At 45.5% G+C, this 16,773-nt stretch overlaps 1 non-coding gene across 2 annotated transcripts in view; it reads left to right on the top strand.

Annotated features, from left to right (window-relative positions):
- Positions 1-13,342, top strand: part of LOC125399573 (uncharacterized) — a 51,132-nt gene extending 37,790 nt beyond the window's left edge. For both annotated transcript variants that reach the window (XR_015734897.1, XR_015734896.1), the window contains 2 exons: positions 10,136-10,202; positions 11,787-13,342. This is a non-coding gene — a transcript (uncharacterized LOC125399573). The remainder of the gene's footprint in view (positions 1-10,135; positions 10,203-11,786) is intronic.
- The last annotated feature ends 3,431 nt before the right edge of the window (positions 13,343-16,773 follow it).

Below are 16,773 nucleotides of genomic sequence, written 5' to 3'. Positions count from 1 at the left end.
GGGTAATGGTGAACAGACATCATTGCCAAAGGACTTCCCAGGGCTACCACAACAACTGCCAAAGAGTAAGGAGGCCCGATTTGAAGGCTACAGGGACACAAGGTGTCAGGCCACATTCATTTTCATTCTATGCTTCCTGGCGTGTTGTAACTGCATGCACTTTTCCTTCCAGCAAGTTCAGTAGAAGTGGCTGCACAAGCTCAAACTGCTTCCTGTGACCCCGTGCTTCAGAGGTGCCAACAAGAGCCCCAGTGTCCACTGTGGTGGATTCAGCCTCCAAGCAAGGCAGACACCTTCTGAGGCAAAATCCTCTATTAATACCCTTAAAAATATCCCTTCCAGGGGTCAAGATCATGATGGGGAAACCCACAAAGATGGCTGACCAGAGCTAGTGGGAGCTCACTGACTCTGGACTGACAGCTGGGAAACCTGCACATTAGGACATCTGAGTGTGGGTGACAGTTGTGTGGCTTGGGCAGTCTGTGGGGCCACTGGCAGTGGGTCCAGGATCCGTCCCTGGTGAATGAACTGGCTTTTTGGAGCCCAGTCCCTATGGCGGGATATCATACTAAGCATCCATACAAGGGGGAGGGGCTTGGTCCTGCTTCAATTTGATGTGCCAGACTTTGTTGACTCCCCATGGAGGAGTGGAGGGGGGAGTTGGGTTGGGAAAAGTTGAGGCAGGAAACAAAAGGAGGGAGGGAGTGGAAATTGTGGTTGGTATATAAAATGAAAAGAAACTTTTAAACAACAACAAAAAAATCCCTTCCAATGTTTCCAGCTCCAGTATTAACAGTACAAACTGAACATGCTCACAGCATTTTCTGTCCATAACTTAAATCTATTTTAAAAATACATTTACTTATATTTGTGTAGACACTGTGTAGACACTGTGTAGGTGCTTGTGAGGTGCCAGTTCTCCTCTTCCATCATTTGGATCTGGGGCCTAGATCAGATCGCCCTGCTACAGAGTTGACGCTTTTACCTTCTGAGTCATCTCAACAGTTGCCCCATAACTTAAATCTCTGTAGCATTCTTCCCATGATCTCAAGCTGAGCACACTCAGGATGGAACTGCTCTCCTTCACTGTGTGTGCTCAAGATCAGACTCTCCCTTCTACCACTGGACAAAATCCTGTGCTTTCTGTAGTCAAGAAGACACTGCCTCTGGAATGATGCTCATGCTCGCCTTACCTGTGATGGATCATAAAGTCTTCTCCTCTCTCCAGCTCCATCTCTGCTTATTTGGGCTTTGAACTCACCAGTGCCAGAGCCCTTATTGTTCAGCGACACTGTCCCCAAACAGAGTAGTGACACACGGCAGCTGCGGCAATGCTGTCATGTGCATTTGATGAGGAGCTGTGATCCCACATGCGCCGGGATGTGGCTTCTTCAGGACAAAGAAAGTCCTTCAGTTCAAATGAGGAAAAGTCACCCACTTGGACAAGGGAGGAGATGGGTATTTTAGGCAAATGGATAAGTTTGCACAAAGTCCCATGCCTTGCACTCCCACTTGAGAACAGCAAACCTCTCAAACGGAATATCACTCCCTTCTACTTCCTGTGTGTCTTTCTATCCATCCTCTTAACCCTCTTACTATGTGTTTTACTTAATAATTCTCTGTCCACTTCCTGTCAACTGGTTGTTTGTTCTGCTTCTTTATCTGTGGTTGACTTTACTTACCCCTGTTTATAATATTCAAACAGAAAGCTCTTGGATTAAAGGTGTGTACTAGGGCTGAGTCCCACTATAACTAGAACCAGGTTTGTCCAGTAAATAATGCAATGTCAGGGTTCACAGTGTGATCAAATATCCTAAAACACTAATGTAGTTAATTATAGGAAAAAACTTTATTTAGCCTCCTATATGTGTTTTCAATGTTCAGCCTAGGTTTGTTTAGCTCAGAAATACTTAATGGATAATGTTCCTCAAATTTTCAGAAATCTCCTGAATATGGTATTTTAAACGTTTCTAAGATTTATTGTATACACGGTGTTCTGCCTGCATGTATGCCTGCACAACAGAAGATGGCACCAAATTTTATATCTTATTATAGATGGTTGTGAGCCACCGTGTGGTTGCTGGGAGTTGAACTCAGGAGCTCTGGAAGAGCGGTCAATGCTCTTAACCTCTCAACCATCTCTCCAGCCTAGTATTTTAAATATTTAATGGAAAAAAATTAGTGTGACTGAGAACCCCAGCTCCTGGCAGTGACCCCAAGGTCTCCAAAAAAGATGACTGGATACCACAACGACTCCACCTGGATTGTGGTGTGCTAACCACTGGGAAAGACTGCCCTCATGCTGCACCTGCCACCAGGATCTGGTTCAAACTGTGGACAACGGGGATATTGGGATATTGATTGCCCTGATTTGCTTAGACAAAGTAAGATTGGTCACCCCCTTCATGTTCCTTCTCCACAGGAAAGCCTCTCAGCTTCTGGGTCTGAAGGTCAAAGACCGATGTTGTCCTGGTACCTTTGCTCCCGGTGCCATAGAAACCACAGGGGCCTATCATAGGGGTCACCAGAGGGGTCACCATAGGATGACCATCATGGATAGTGGACTAGTCTCTGTCATTTTAAGTGATACACAGGCCATCTGGATTATACTTCCTGCCCTAATTTATCCTTCTCATATCTCGAATGGTATTGACAGATAGGCAAACTATAGCTTTGTCAAGTTAGCAGCAGCAGGCAACCAGATTCTTCCCCAATACTGCAGCCACCTTGTTAGCTCATTTCATACGTAAAAATAAAGCCTTGCTTTTTCTTGAGCTACTAGGTATCCTATTGAGAAAAGGAAGACAGGTGTGCCTTGCTAACTGGCTTCATATTAAAGGTTTCAGATGTAGCTTTCCACTAAGGGAATATGACTTGCAATGATTGCTCTCAGTAATAACTACTTGTTACTACTACTAATCATCTGGAAAATGATTAGATGGAAAGAGAAAGGGTTGAAGTCTATGTAAGTTTTGAGGGTCTAAGCAAATGCTTCAAGACATATAAAGGCCTGAGGATGTGAAAGCTTAAGTAAGTTCTGGGGGGTCTCAGAAAGTGATAGAAGAGGTATAAATACAAACTGTAAAGGTATAAGTAAGTGGTTCAAGTCTGTGGAAAGTGGATAATGTTTTTTATTTCTTCCCCCTTCCATGAAGCTGGTAGAGCACTGACCACTTACTGTTCAGTCATGAGCTTAAGATTTTAAATTTCCTTTGGTTGTCTTCTAAGTATAGATTTAAAGATGCTTTTCATGAGACTAAAATATATATTTAGCTCTCTGGATAGGAAAAATGTTCATGTTTTTAACCCCAAATATATAGCCTTTGCTATGATTCAAAGGTATGAGTCTACTTCAGCTATTTTACAGACACCTGTTACCTGCTTTTTCTACAATGATTTCAGTACAGATTGGTAATACTAATACCTCTAAAATATGTCTTTTTGTAAACTAAAAAAATCATGTAAGTTTTAGAGAATCTAAGGAGTCGTAAAACTTGGATCTACTTCTCACAGGTCAAAAAACTCCAGATAAGTATAGCCCAAGTTTCCCACCTGTCTATTCCTGAGGATGGGATCTCTCTCTCTTAGTCTTGAGACTTCTCCTCTTTCCTAACTACTAGGACTATGGGTCTGAGAGTCCTAAACATAATATTTTCCTTTAAAAATCATTGCAATAAGGGGGACCTGAGATGCAGGAAATAACTGGTTCCCATTCTCACTTCCAGGTCCTTCTCGATAGTAACTTTAACAGTCATCACAGGGCCTTTGACCTTTCTGCTTCTGCTAATTACTGTTGGTTCTTGTATCATTGATGCCTTAACTAAATGACAATTCCTGTCTGGGTGCCAACAAGCTGACCTTTATTAGATCCCAGTGTAAACAGGTACCTATCACACAGTCAAGGATTTGCCTCAGGATACAAATCAAGGGGGTAATGTGAGAGCCAAAGTTACATTTGAAAGCTTAATTATTGTACCCAAGAGATCCATGAATCAAAAATGCTTCTGATGTGCAAGCCCTTAACCAATGACAGATAGCTCCTGAAATGCTAGAGGCTACTGTTTATGGGAGATAACAAGCCACATGTTTTCACTCCCCTAGAAAAGTTTATTTTGCCCATCTACACTGGACATGCTTGACCACACATAGGCAGGAAATATGTCGGAATGTACTCTTGCCATTAATTTGTCATAAGCAGGAGGTGTGCCAGAAGGAAATACATCAGGTGTGTGCTTGCCCCGAGGTACCCGTGGGATGTGGTGAATTATGGGTTCTAAAGTCTTCTTAAGCCCTGTAAAACATCACTTTGGATCATTTCCTTGAAAATCAGATATGGACTTGGACAGACAGCCCACCAACATGATCATTATTTAATTGAAGCTTGCTTCAAATTTTAAACTGTGATAGTGATCTTATTCTCAACTGGTGGGATTAACATTGGCTCCTGCACAGAGCTGACCAAACCACTGCAGAGAGGAATCACTATGCATTAGCAATTAAAGTTGCCCCAGTGCAGAAGGAGAACCTATCCAGATTGAAGGGAGAAGATTTTGATCCTAACTGTGAGCTGTGCTGGCTGGACTCAGCAATCTGAATCCTCAGTCAGTGTTGCCTGGATTCTGGCAGCCTGATCATTTGTCTAAAGAGGTTTGAGGGTTTATCACAGGATTTTCTACGAACTGATGGAGAAAATATTTGGTGCAAATCTCTCTTTTGAATATCAGAGGAATGAAGTCAACACTTAACGGTTGGCTGTAAATTAAACCACAAGGAGAAAAGAGTATCCCAAGCAGTCTTAGCATCTCTCTCAGGTCAGTGATACATACGTGCTTGAAACATTGGTCAGTGATACATACGTGCTTGAGGACTCACAAGAGGGTGCAGCAGTGCCCAGGACCCAGAAAGAGGAAGGAAGGGTCAAAACTGACAGTTCTGGGCTGCCAGGGAAGAAGGGCAGAGGTTGCTCTAAGCAGCTCTCCACATTTGTGACCTGACTTTCCAGGATTCTCAAGGAAAACTGACCTGTGACAGGGAGTCGCATTCTGAGCTATAGCATGATTGGACATAGGCAGTGTCCCAGCAGTGAAGAGCTGGGAAGCTTATGGCCACACCGCACACTTGACGTGCCATGGGCTTCAAAAGATAGCTATTACCACAACATAAGACCCCTGACTAGAAGTGTCTCAGCCAAAGCTTTGGTGTGGTATAGTTCCAGAAGTAGATGGCCATGGGGGGGGTGTATGTGGGAGTCGGGATCTTGACTAAGAAAGAAAAAGGCATGAATGTTTCTAATGTACTCAGAATCTCTCTTAAGGAGAAGTGAAGGGTCACGATAAAAATCTTGTGTGGTTTCAAGAGATATGAGGATTTCCATATCAGGTCCGTGAAATCTTGTTCCTACCGTACTGACAGATACATTGAGCTAGTTCTATCAAAAGTTTGAGCCTATTACCAATCCAGAAATGAATCCATGGGGCCCATAGCACTGAAGCATTGTGGGCAAATCTCCCACACACAGCTAACTGATGTTGAATGTGATACTCCCACTCCATACCTATGAGGAGGGTTGACTTTATACCTGGCTTTGGTGTTGAGTCCCTGTATAGCCTTCCCCAACAGGAGACAAATTTGAGCAGGGACCACGGGAAGCAAGAGTCCCACAGCCAGGATGAAAGCCAAAGTTAGAGAGATGAAATAAAACATGGCTTGACTTTTTGAAGAACTCTATCCTCAAGCTATTTCCACAGAAAAGCCGCCCTGTGGAAAAAATTACTAAGTGCATTCATTCAGAGAGTTGAGTGTTATGCCCAGATCACAGAGTCCCCCCACCACTCCCCAAAACTAACTAGGAGACTGAGTCCCGTATGTAAAACCAAAGAGCCTTTCTTCTTACATAAGTTTGCAAACTCAGACTCTCTGTGTGTCCATCGTATTGGAGTGGTCGGTGAGCCCCGAGCTCAGTTAGAGTTGGGTTTTCATAGTAGCAAAGGTGGGGGTGAAGGATTTCTAAGGTTCAGGACCCCTGATTGACTGACATTTGTCTAGGGGTGTCCTGGTGAAAAGCGATGGGTGTGTGCTGGCAGGTGGTCCTATCTACAATGATTGGAGCGTTAGAAATTTCCTTTGGATGGTCTGCTCCTGGGTGGTGCCTGGGTGGTCTCAGTTTGTGGTCCTTCTTGGAACCAGGTATTGTACTAGACTAAACTTATCCTCGGGCCTATATTGAGATCATCATGGCTGGGTCCTACAGTGAGGGTGAGTGATGGGTGAGTCAAGAAACACCGATTACAGGAAGACTAGAGAAACAGAAGGGATCCCAGAATAGAACTTGGTGGGAAAGCCACACAGAGGAAAACTTGGTATAACCCTAAAGGAACCAGCAGGCGTTCTAGAAAAGAAGTACCACCAATGCACTGCGGCACTGGACGAACCTTTATAGAGCAGGGTAACAACTGAAAGCAAAGGGAACATAGCCAGCAGAGAAACCACTCTCCCGGAGTCAGGCCTGGGGCAGCAGCGTGTTCAGTTAGGATCTCAAAAGAGCAATGAAGGGGAGAGGAGAAAGGAGAAGGAAAAGATTTTATGAACTATGACAATACATACACACAGCAATGGAAGCGTGAGTTTTCAGGATTAGGGAAGGTGCTAAGGGTGCTTTGAATAGGAACGGATCCCATAGGCTTATGTATCTCAGGGCTTAGTCACCAGGAGTGGAACTTTTTGAAAGGATTATGAGGATTCTGGAGTGACAGCACTGGGGCAAATTCTTAACTCTGTTCTCAAGCAGACTTTTTAAACTGTTCATTACCTACTTTAGTGCTAATTGCACCACGCATTTTATTTACCAAGTAGCACATATGGAAGAAGCTGAAAGACTGCTCAAAGGGCTCACAGCAGAAAGCTCAGGGCTGTTCATGCAGCTCAGGGGGCTGCGTTCTTTCTGCCTGACTTTCTCTTAGCCACCGGCCGCTGGGATGCAGACATATAGAAACAGCTAGAAGAGAACATGGAGTTGGGAAGGGCTCTGCCGGGGAGGCATGGAGGGGAACTGGAGGGAGGAAACAGGAGTAGACATAATCCTATTTCACTGTGTATATGTATGAATTCAAGAATAAGGGCAATTAATTAATAAAAAACAGATCCATCGCAGTGGTGCACACGGAATCCAAGCACTTGGTAGGTTGAGGCTGTAGAACTGTAGTTCTCATCTATCCAGGCACACATACTGAGACGGCTTCAAACCAGAAAACCCGAAAGCAGCTCCCCAACTGCTGCAAAGACCAGATACAGATACTGATTTGCTTTTCTGTTGCTGCCACAAAACACTGACCAAAAGCAGCCTAGGGAAGGGAAGGGTTTGTTTCATTTTTCAGGTCACACAATCCATTAAGGGAGGAGCCTTCTTGATAATTTGGGGTGGAGCTGCTGGTGGGCGGTACAACACGCTGGGAAAGGGGTGGGGCTGGATACCAGAGGTGGGGTCCTGTGAAGGGGTGGGCTTGTGTTAGGGGCGGGGCCAGTCGTAGCCTCACTTGAAAGGGTTCTAAGGATCAGACAGTGGTACTCTCCTGACCTAATGTACAACAGTCGTTGAGTCCAGTAATCACGGACTGCACACGTTGGAGCTGCGGTTCCTTCTCGCCCTCCGCTTCGCTGCTGCCACTGACCGCGGAGCTTAGCAAGGCTCTGTTCCTGGCACCACGAAGGCCCCCTTGGTGTCCAAAAAACCCTGAACCCATGTGGGCGGCTGCTGCATCCTAGGGACACAGGGACTGAGGGCCTCCAGCGAGACTGCGGCAGGCCAACTGATGGAGGAGGAAGAAGATTAAGGTAGTGATCTTTTTAAAACCGTGGGGTTATTTATCATTGCGCTTATACTAAAAACTTTTAAGGAACTTTTTTGTTTGAGGAATTTACTCAGTAGATCGTGGATTCTCAGCCTGTGAGATGCAGCCATCGAAAAACACATATTTCTGATGGTCTTAGAAACTGAAACACCACTTGGTAGCAAAATTACAGTTTTGAAGTAGCAACAAAAATAATTTTATGGTTGGAGGGGGGTTCACCACATGAGAAACTGTATGGAAGGATCGCAGCATAGGGAAGGTTGAGAACCAGTGCTCTACCCAGACAGACACCTGTGGTGTAGACAAAAGGAAGAAATGTGGGAATTATTAAAGAAAATACTGGTAGCTAGTGGTAAAATGCGTTTACGTTGCTTTGTATGTGTCCAGAATGGAAAGGCAGGAGAGTGCCTGGGAAGCCTAGCTACTGTACACTGCCCGCCAAATCTACAGCAACAGGTGTATGATTGCTTTTTTTATATTCAAAATTGATGTGCTTTAGTGTCTGCTTTTTAAGTTTTATCTACTTTTCAGAGTCCCCATCTTGTTGTGTCGAGACTGACCTGGACCTCACTGTGGCGCTCAGGCTAATCTTGAACTCTTAATCTTCCTGCCTCTACCTACAGAGTCAGGGCGTGGCAGGTTTGCCCAAAACGTACCTGGAAAATGCACCAACACTTTGTTGAGTTTTGGAGTTGTGTTTGTGACAGAAGTGGGTTTGTTGTTTCTGTTCTTTGCCTGGTTTGGGTATTTGGGTACTGCCGCTTTAAAGAAGGGGTTAGGTAGGACAGCGCACAGCCTCTGTACCCTGAAGTGACTGCAGGGAATTGAGGGCAGGAGGCTGTGCTGGGGTCAGTCTCTGACACCGTCCAAATGAAAACGTGGGGAATTGGTATTTATCCCCTAAATGTTTTGAGGAGTTTGCCATTGACTCTATACAGCACTTAAGGCCAGGCAGATAGCACACACTTTTCATCTCCAGACTCAGAAGGCAAAGGCAGGGAGATGAGCTTTAGAGCAGCCTGTTCTACATGAAGAGTCCAGATTTTCCAGTGCTATACAGTGAGACCCTGACACAGAAAAAAAAAAATCTTTTTAAAGGTGGGGCCAGTAAGTTATCTTGGCCGGTAAAGGTGCTTGGCACCCAGCCTCCTGATCTGAGTTCAATTCCCAGTGCCCATGTGGTAGAAAAAAAGAGCCGAGTCTCACAAGTTATCCTCTGACCTCTATGGGCACACAACAGTGCCCACACTCCTACACATGTACACACAGAGTGTGTTTTAATAAAGTCAAGATGATTGGCACCCAAAGAATGACACCGAAGGTTGACCGTTTGCCCTACATATACACACATATAGACAATCCTTCATATACACACATATGTACACACACACACACATGCACCTACAGTTGCGCAGCACACACACACACAGAATGTACACAGGAAACTATAAATATGTGGTTTCCATATGAAAAGGGCAGGGAAATGGAGGATAGAGGAAAGGAAAGGAAGGAGGAATTAGTCATCAGACTGGAAGGCACCCAGAACCGACAGTTCCAGAAGACCTGATTCTCTAAGTAGAAAACAACAGTGAATCTATCAAACTAAACAGAACATATTAGAACCAGTAAACAGTTTTAAGTTCATAGGAAATAATATTTCTACAAAAATTGTATTTCCATAAACCAACAAACATGAAAAGGAAGCTAATCTAATTCTACAGTTTCATTCACAAAAGGAGGAACTATTTGGAGGTGAAGCGTTTAGGAGAGGAAGGGAAGCTGTGGTCAGTGGGTGCTGGGTGAGGACAGCCTTCCTCCAGAGGCATCTGTGATTTCAGTGCAGCCCTCACTCAGAATCCCAGAAGATTCTTAGGGGGAGGGAAATTTGGCACACTAACCCTAAAATGTATATTGAAGTGCAAAGGACCTAGAATGCCTGAACACAGGGAACTAAAAAGGTAAGGACTTTGCATGTAACCAGTGATTACAAGAGAAGTAGAATCTTAGTAAGACATTTTCATGGGATCGCCTAGGAACATTCCCAGGATCCTGCTTAGACATTCGGGTTAATTTTCCAAACCTGTGAGTTTGATGGTAGAGAACTAGGCAGTCTGCTTTAACAGGGAGCAGGGGAGTGAAGGTGCAGAAGGACCTACTGCAGCTGTGAGGAGGATGCTCCCGGAAAGAGCTGGTGCTCTACAGTTGGTGAGAACAGCTTTTAGAGTTGGCCTTCTTTAAGAAGATAGACCTGTTTTATGTTGGTTCGTTTGTTTTTGCTTTTGTTTTAGCTATGGGTGGCTACTGTAGTTGCTGATGGAAGCCAAGGTCTTGTCCTGTATCTGAGCTCCAGTGTGTGTAAGTGTAAGAGAATCATGAGTGGGAAATCGTTGTCCACACAACATTTTATATGGCCAAGTACAATGTCTCAGAGCTGTGGTCCCTTGAATTGTTAAAGAAACATAATTTTAGTTTTGGTTATATTTTCCCACTGGGTGCTCAAGACTATCTAGGTAACCAAAATTAATTTTAAGTTTTGTACCATTAAGGCCAAATGAAGATCTAGTCCTCAAGGGCTCCTGTGATTTTTGAGGAACCTCTGGCTCCTTGAACTGATCTTCACCAGTTGTCCATCTATGTGAGGATAAGGGAAGGCTTTTCCCACCCTGGCTGTGACTTCCCTGGAAGCACGGAAGTGATCATCCCTCTGTGCTGACCCTCTTTGTAGACTGGACTCTGTTAAACTCATTAGGGATCTCCATGGCCTCTCTGAACAAGAGAACAGGTGATTTTCACAGTTACAGAACATTTCTAGAGATGATCAGAGACCCGTGGCCCTGATTAATCTAGTGGGCGAGGGGGAAGTATTTTCCCTTTTAGTCCCTCTGACCATATGAGAATAGCCTCAAGGATGGTTCCTAACATCCAGAAGACCAGTTACACCTGTGCTTTTAGCTACGATTTGATATTTTACTAGTCAGATACCTTTAGATAAACCTTGATAATAGCCAGTTTTTGTAGTTGTTGTTGATAAATGTCAAGACATTTAATATCATGCATAGCATCTTTAAGTCTTATCCTTTATGCACCTTAAATTACTTACTCAGACCTTCATAACTTCCAAAAGCTTAATCTTTATACACAAATCATCTATATTTAAACAGTTTCCATCTTTTCGTCATTACAACATTTTTATTTCTTAATACCATGATACATGATAGCTTTAGAAATGAATTTACTAAATCAATTTAGTACTCAGTACAAATGTAAAGAAAAAACCATAATCATATAAATAGACAGTTTGTATCTGTTTAATCATATATAAGACATATTTTTAAAAACTAAGATTTTAAACATTGTTCGTTGAATTTTTTTGATTTTTATTGTGAAAGAGAAACTTAATTTAGAGACGTTTAGTAATCATATTTTTAGACTTGGCAGAAACAAAAACAGTCCTGTGTGAAACAAAGTGGTCTGAGGAGGAGAGAATGTTTTATCTCTGGCGCATGCTCAGAGAGAGCAGGCAGAAGTACCAGACATGGCGATGCTACTTGGAGGCCCTCCAGCTCCCAGCAGAGGTACCTATAATCTACCGTCTGAGGCACCAGGCCTTGAGCAATGCCAGGGCCAACTAGGTGACCCAGAGACTGGCCTCCAGTTCCATTGAATCCATGAGACATGCATTTCTTTTACTTCCTCCTATTAACTCTGTTACCAACCAGAGGAAAGAGACAAACTCCCAAATAAAGGCCACACAGACAAAGATGGATGCTCCACCTAATGAACTGCCTCATCCTTCCCAGGACCAGGCACTCCTCATCATTTCTGACATCCACCACACCCTGCATAGAGGTCCCAAGGCTTTGTTCCCCTCCTTAGAGCCATTCTTTGATTCCACCAATCCTCAAACCCATATATTTATTTATTTATTTATTTTTACAGATTCAATCTTCCTGCCAGAGATGCACCAAGGTCAACTTTCTTCAGGGGGCTCTCCAGATATGACAATCCCTGCACCCAATCCATGACACCAACCAGACGAGAGCTAGCAGATTGACTTCACCCATATAACCATTCATAAAAAGCTCTACTATCTCCTAACCCTCCCGATACCTTGACAGGGTGGATCAAGGCATTCCCAACTTCCAGGGAAATGATGGATGTGGGTGCTCAGGCACTCCATAAACACATCAATCCTCAGTTTAAGCATCCAAAGAGACAACGGTCCAGCCTTTACTCCCAAAGTGGTGGAGCTCATCTCTAAAGTTTTGAACATTTCCTGGAAACTGCATATTCTGTGTCCTACACAGTCACTGAGAGCCAAAGGCCTCATCAAACAACTCTCCCAGCTCTCCCTGGAGCTCAGGTTGCCTTGGCCCTCCTGCCAACCTCCAAGCCATTCCATGCTCTCCATTGGCCTAGCCCCTTTGAGCCCCTGCATGGATGGCTGTTCCTCCTCAACCACCATCTGGTGGCCCAGGCTCCCTCACTGGCTGGCTACTTTCCCTTCTCTGGTCCCTCATCCATTCACATGCTACACTCTCTCTTGGTCACCACATCAAGGACTCAGCCACCACCAAACATACCCTTCCTTCTCCATGGGATTGGATGTCTCTTAAGCATCTCTCTTCCAAGCTTTTGGAGCCTCAGTGGACAGGACCCCATACGTAATCCTCACTATCTCCTCAGCAGCTATGTTCTTAGGATATCAGTGTTGGAACTACCTACCCAGGCTTAAAAGGGCATCTAAAAAGGACAGTTGGTCTGTTCATGGGCTGGTCTCCACCACCCTCTGGTTCAAACAGCAAACTCTATTGGCACTATAGGGACTCCTTCCTACCCATGTGAACCCTCAGCTTCTGGAAGGTCTGTACCCAGGTAATTCCAGCAGTCTTTGAACAGCTGATGAAAACAAAAATGTCTACCAACAGGAGAGTCCCTCCTGTCCCAGGTGATGGTGTTCCACCAGTCTCAGGTGGATCAACGGGACCTATGCTCCACTCTAGAGAAACGTCCCTTGATGTGGGATGCCCCTTATATGGTGTGAATATGTATTATTACCATGACCATTTGTTAACAGAGCTGTTTTGGCCAATAGCCAGGCAGAATAGAGCCAGGTGGGAAATCCAAGGAGAATTACAGGGAAAAAGGAGGTGGAGTCAGGGAGATGCCATCAAACACCCCAAGGAACAACATGCCATAGCATTACTGCTAAGCCACGGGTACGTGGCAATACACCGATTAATAGAAATGGGTGAATGTAAATGAATGTAAATGTAAGAGCTAGCAGGTAATAAGTATGCTATGGCCAATCAGTTTGTAATTAATATTAAGTCTCAGAGTGATTATTGGGGAACTGGTGGGTGGGAGAGGAACCCCTAGTTACACTCTCTTCATGGCAGTACCTGTGTGAACCCCTTTTAAGGCCCTACCTTCTTCAATTCTACCACCAGTTCAGTCTTCCCTGATCCCGAGGATTTCCCTTTTCCAAGACTGTAACATGAGGGCCGGCTTGTTGGGGTTTCTGTCCCTCCTGGTACCCCAACAGCCGGCAAGCAACAAAGAAAATCACACACAGGACTCCATAAGGTAATAAACTGATTGGCCCATTTGGTCAGGCTACTTATTAGTTCTTATGACTTATCTTAACCCATTATTCTGATCTATGTTAGTCACACGGGCTCAGTACCTTTTTCAGCTGTCAGCTTACATGTTGCCTCTTCGGTGGTCTGCACAGGAGTGGCAGAAGAACTTTCTTGCTTCCCAGAATTCTCCTGTTCTCATTGCATCACCTCTACTTCCTGTCTGGTTTTCCCACCTATACTTCCTGCCTGGCCAATCAGCGTTTTATTAAAATATGATTGACAGAATACAGACAATTCTCCCACATCACAAGACCCCCTAGACTCCCAGTTTTCCTTTTGCTGTTCGGGGTTCGCTCCCACTCTCCAACATCACTAACTCACCATCAACAGTCATTTGTGCACCCCTGGGAGGGTTCTGGTGGAAGGGGAGCCTGCCTAAAAATCTCTCATCCACAGTCTCTCTACCCACCTCCCTGTGCCAGCCCTAGTCTCTCTGCCTGCCTGCCAGTGGATCGGGCTATAAGATCTCATCTTCTGGACACAGAGGCTTCCGCAAATACAGTAGTGCATAATAGGTCCTACTAGGTGCCTACATGCCACCCTACAAACACTGCTAAGCATCCTGTCCCTGGACCACCATCCCACATGGGTTATCAGGATATGGTTATCAAGTCAAACTGAATATGACCTCTGCCTCCATGGCAAGTGCACATACAGTGCTCTGTATCTGGTCCAGCTGGACACGGACACTCCTCCATCACACATAATACAGTAGGCATCACTGTACCATCCCACCCCGACTTCAGCCAACATACTTGGCTATTTTTCAGACACTGCTGGAATGCAGGTCACTGCCACATAAAAATTTGTAGGTATCCGGCCTTGCTTGACACCCTACCTTTCTGCTATACCACATACGCTACTAGGCCACGCCAGAGGACTGTTCATCAAGGCTGGAAAGGAGTGGTGCGTTTTGAATGCTAAGAGGGCCAAAGCGTGTTTCCAGGAGGGCCTGATGGGTAACACTTTGTGTGGGATGGTAGAAGGAATCCAGCACCTGTGTTAAGCTGTGTAAGTTTGATGTCAGCAGGGAAGGATGCCCATCAGAACCAAATACATAGTAACTTTTGTGTTTTGTGCAGGTGCTGAGAGAGCTTCCAGCATGGGTGTCAGCAGCCTATGTGGGAGGGATCTTACAGGGCCTATGTCTGATATTGCATTTAGAACAGAGTCTAAGGAGTATACAGCAGAGTCAATACTTAGACACTATGTGCCTAGCACTATGTGTGGATTCGTTACGGGAGGCATGGCTGGCAGCCTCTGGTACCTAGGAATATACACATGATAATGGAGACCGTGGGGTGTCCAGCCGGGCATAATGTCAAGCGCTAAGTATGGGGCAACCGCAGGTGGGGAAGTGGCCAGCAGAACCTGATAACTAAGGCTGTATTTGGGGTGGTTGGGGATATCCATCAGGGCCTGATACCTGGCACTGTATGTGAGGTGGCAGCAGGGTGTGGCCATGCTATATAGGCTAGCCCTGCTATTCTAATATATTAGCTGTCCTCAAAACAGTCTCCTGGGTCATTCATATGTGCCATACTCACTGCTACCTGAGATCCTGCTCTTCAGCTCCTCTGAATCCTGGGAACACTGGTGTACAATGGCCGATTGGGGTCAGGGGACCCACAATATACCTAGTTTTCTGTATGTGGCATGTAGGGTGACAGTATCAAACTGAGCCTGCCACGTCACCAGAGTGCATGCATGCCAGCACCAGAGTGTACAACTAGGAGTGTATGAGGGGTGGCTGGGGACGACAGTAGGTGCTGATTCGTAGCAGTGGACATGAGGCAGGTTCCTGTGGGGCACGGGCATATCCAGCAGGGCCTGGTGCCTAACAGTGTTGATGTGCAGCTGCAGGGTGGTTTGTTCAGTGGAAGTTAATACTTAGGATGTGGAGCAGTGATGGTGTGTTTAGCCCTAGCCTTTCTGGTCTTTAAACACAGCAGGGTGGAGACTCCCAGTTCCATGTTCCACCTCTTCTCCCTTCTCAGCTAAATTCTTTCATCAGGCCAAGGCATTTTTGCAGCCCTGGGCAGGGCCCAAGACCGTCAGAGCTGGAAATAGCCCAACCTAGTCTTTGGAAGGGTTCTGCTCCTAGCCCAACCCCTCATACAGCAGGATGGAGGATGGAGAGGCACCTATGGACAAGGAAGAAGGGCAGAGTACATTTGCCTGAACCAATTCCTGTGCAGTGAGAACGACAAACAACCCAGATGGCTTAGAACAGGAATTTCTTGTCTCCAAGATCTGAGGTCCTGGGCTGTGGCAGGTCCAAGTCCTCTAGTGGCCTTGGGGGGGGGGTCTGCTCCAGTCAACCCCCAGCTTCTGTTTCCTAGGCTGGTGGCAGCAGAGCTCCGGTGTCCTCAGGTCATCTTCCCTGTGAGATTCTGTGTCTCAGGCTGCCTGGTCATAGGGCACAAGGCTGTGCGGGTTTCTTCTATGACTTTACAGCTTCCGTGACTTGTTTTAATTTTTAGACTTACATCAGCCCTAATCATTGTGACAGGGAATTTTTCCACATGGATTTTGTATTTTCTAATACTTGTTCTGCAGTCATTTGTGGACAGACCATTTTCTCTGCCTTGATTTCCATGGTTGCCTCTGACAAAATTAGTTGACTTGATTTAGGGGGTCTGTTGCTGGACTCTGCGGGCGGCTCCATCTGTCAGGCCTCCATTCTTTCCCCTGAGGACTTTCTGCATCACTGAGGCTTTTGTGAGTGCGGGGACCTAAGTATGGGGTCTTCATGGGTCTTCCAAATTCTACCAACTCTTCCAGGTTTAAGCCTAGTTGCTTGTAGCTACATTTGATGTGTTGGGCATCAGTTTGTCATTCTTCTGAGTCTATAGATGAAGTTCAAAAAATCTGTTACCTTAACAACTGTGCTGCTGAAGAACAGGGTGCTGAGTGTCTACCCCTTTAGATTCTTCCAGCCATGCCGCAGTGTTCTCAATGCCAATGTATGTCAACTACTCTGGATTTCTCCTTTAGTGCTGCAGTGTTAGGGTCTGTGGGAAACTGTATCTATGTGATACCAGAGAGAGATGGCCCACCTGGATGACGGGGGACGGGGCCCATGGTCACTGCCCTCCTCAGGAGATCCAGCCCAGCAGCCAGAGGCACGAGCGACCTGACTGGGACAAGGCAAACAAGGCTCAAGGGAATTGTCCTCTCACACCAAGTTTCCCACTGAGAACTTCCTCCTTCCCAAGGAGAGCCTCTGCTAAACCTCAGATCTGGTTCGGGAAACAAGGAGGAAGCCCTGAACCTTAGGTGAG

The sequence above is a fragment of the Myodes glareolus genome, chromosome 14, assembly GCF_982192425.1.
Source record: "Myodes glareolus chromosome 14, mMyoGla1.1, whole genome shotgun sequence".
In the NCBI taxonomy this organism is placed as follows: Eukaryota; Metazoa; Chordata; class Mammalia; order Rodentia; family Cricetidae; genus Myodes; species Myodes glareolus.
This window is presented reverse-complemented; position numbering and strand designations above follow the sequence as displayed.